Below are 2,867 nucleotides of genomic sequence, written 5' to 3'. Positions count from 1 at the left end.
CTGCTAAGAGGTGTGTTGAATAAAAATGCCTCGTGCTTGGTGTTAGATAGAGAATTCAAACTGTTCACTGAGTTCGAAAGTACGTACAAGGCGGCCGCCAATTAAATCCATAAATTAGCCGCGTCACTGAAAAAGCCGCAGGGCTGTAAGCGCAGGAAAAAAGTAGCGGCTTGTAGTCCGAAAATTACGGTATTTGCACCTGCCAGAATAAAAAAATAAAATGGATTACTTACTGCATATTAAAACAACTAGGAGTCAAATCCACGTCCTCCGTATTTACCGGTACTTCTTCTGGAAGGCACACGTCATCCACATGGCAAAACATTGCATCTTCCTTTTCATCCAAGTCGGGCAGCAGCAGATCACTGCATAGGTGACATCAGAAGGCTTAGTAACTGTTTTATTGAACACTACATACATATTTTCCAATGTTAATATTCTATTTTTCCTGGACATATAAGTAGTAAATACATCACATTAAATGTGTTTTTAAAACCACTCACTGGACATGATACAAAGCAACCCTCCCTTACCAGGTCTTTAAAATTACAAGCTCTTTGACAGTATGAAGTTGACACACGGGTCAAAAACACATTTTAAATCTATGCCAACACAAGAAGCTTTAGTTTTAGTGTGGAAAAACTGTAAACCTGATAGCAATGGGCCCTAAAAGCAGCATAGGTAGTAAATGTTCGCTTGCAGTTTGGTCATGGCACTTAAAAAAAACACACTATTAGGTTCATTTCTGTGAACATTAAAATACAATGCAAATCCCTGTAATGTTGCTCATGTTCAACTGCAAAACTGACATGTAATCATATTTACCAACTATAGTCCTTCAGGAAAGGCCCAATAACTGCACCTGAAAAACAGAAACAAGAAAGAGAAAAAAAATAATTAAAAACTATGCAGAAATGTACAAAGACAAAATTGTTCAAGAGACATTGACATATTTATTGTCAGAACATTCCCCTGTGCCAACTTCCTGAATTTTCTATAAATTCTTGGTGTGTCCTGGATAACAACCCTTAAAACTAAAAGCTCTAAGACGGAAAAAATAAAATAAATAAAAACATCTTAATTTAGTCAGTCAAATAAAAATATGTAGATTTTAGACTTTTCTATAAAATCTCAGTGATTTGACAACACTCAGAGCCCAATATAAAATATCACTTTTCTCAGCACTAATAACATGCATATGAATGAACTTCACCTCTATTACAAAAACAACAACAACAACTCATAAACACTATTACAAAATATCATTACATTTTTTCCCACAGCTAAAAAGAAGAACGTGTCATAAATCCCACATATCTGTGGATATTGCAGAGACCCAATCTGTACAGTACAGACTGTACAGATTGGGTCTCTGCAATATTCATTATCATATTTTACTGATATTTATATTTTTATACACCATGTAAATTTGTTGTCTAATTTTGACTTTTAACTTTATTCTATTTATTTTTATTTTCTTTATTATTTCTTCTTCAAATTTTTCTTTTGTCCTTTTTTAACTTATCCTGACATGAGAGATGCCAAAGAAAAATTCCGATGTACCGCGTGTGCAAACGGCAATAAAACTTGAATCTTGAATCTTTTCTACGAAGCTTCTGTCTGTGAGGATGAAACGAACATTAGCGCCACATTACAGCATGGCTGCATGTTAAGCTAACATCGACGGTCTGCAGCAGAAATACACGTAAACGATGACAAACCTGTTAGCATCGTATCTATTAGCGAAAGTAGCGTCAGTCCACAGCATTAAAAATACAAATACATGAGATTAACCTCGGCAAAATATCAAAATATTAGCATTTAACAGAGTTTGGAAGGAATAGTAAAGCTTACCGCAGGCAGGTCTCTTCTGTTGTGGCTGTCAGTCACGTTCACGTATGGAAAGTTCCAGCAGGAGGAGGGCAGACTGTGCGCTCTTGTTGGTCCAATCAGCAAACAGAAGCAGACTAATCTGCACAGCGATAGGGGGAGGCGAGGCGCCTAAAATTTGAAATTAAAGACTATCCCAGTTTTCTGGAGGGAATGTTGCATTGTAATTCCTGTGTTAAGGTAACGACTAATCGATCCCATATGTAAAAAACAAAAAGATATTTCATTAAAATAAGCAAAAGTGACAAATTAATATTTCACTAAAATAAAATAAAAACTGTTTTTGTTTGTTTGATTGTTTGTTTGTTTGTTTTTACTCTCTTCATTCATTTCTATATTTAATGAAAAATGCCAAATGTTATTTAGAGCACAGATAAAATAACTATTAATAATTGCCAAATGGAAAAGAAAAAAAAACACTTTTTGGACAGAAATAAGCAAAAATGACAAATTAATGTTTCACTACATTAAAGAAACAGTTCTGTTCAACATAGGATTTTTGTTTGCTTGTTTGTTTTTGTCCTTTTTATTAATTTCCAATTTTTATATAAAATGCTAAATCATCTTATTCAGACAGGCCGTGTTTATTTTCGGTAAACATGTTTAATGAGAACTAGTTAACATCTAAATCTTTATGACTAAAGATTAACTCGAATTTTGCACTTTTTTGGCCAATTCTGATCCACCCACCCATCCATCCATCAATCTTCTTCTGCTCAACCAGGGACCGGGTTGCAGAGGCAGCAGTCTAAGCAAAGATGCTCAGACTTCCCTCTCCCCAGCCACTTCCTCCAGCTCGTAGAGGGGGACCACATGGCATCCCATTCCAATTGAGAGATATAGTCTCTCCAGATTGTTATGGGGCTTCCCTGGGGCCTCTGCCCATGCCTAGAAAACCTCCATAGGAAGGTGTCTAGAAGGTATCCAGACCAGATGCCTGAGCCACCTCAACTGGCTCTTCTTGATGTGGAGGAGCA

The 2,867-nt window shown here is 36.2% G+C and overlaps 1 long non-coding RNA gene across 1 annotated transcript; it reads right to left on the bottom strand.

Moving 5' to 3' along the window:
• Positions 1-267: 267 nt before the first annotated feature.
• Positions 268-1,890, bottom strand: LOC110017409. Its single transcript, XR_002872495.1, has 3 exons — positions 1,855-1,890; positions 826-862; positions 268-365 (listed from the first exon to the last, which is right to left on the bottom strand). It is a non-coding gene; the product is annotated as an uncharacterized LOC110017409 (long non-coding RNA).
• Between the last annotated feature and the right edge of the window lie 977 nt (positions 1,891-2,867).

The sequence above is a fragment of the Oryzias latipes genome, chromosome 21 (genome assembly GCF_002234675.1).
Source record: "Oryzias latipes chromosome 21, ASM223467v1".
NCBI lineage: Eukaryota > Metazoa > Chordata > Actinopteri > Beloniformes > Adrianichthyidae > Oryzias > Oryzias latipes.
Note: the sequence above shows the minus strand (reverse complement) of the source record. Positions and strands in the feature narration are given on the sequence as shown.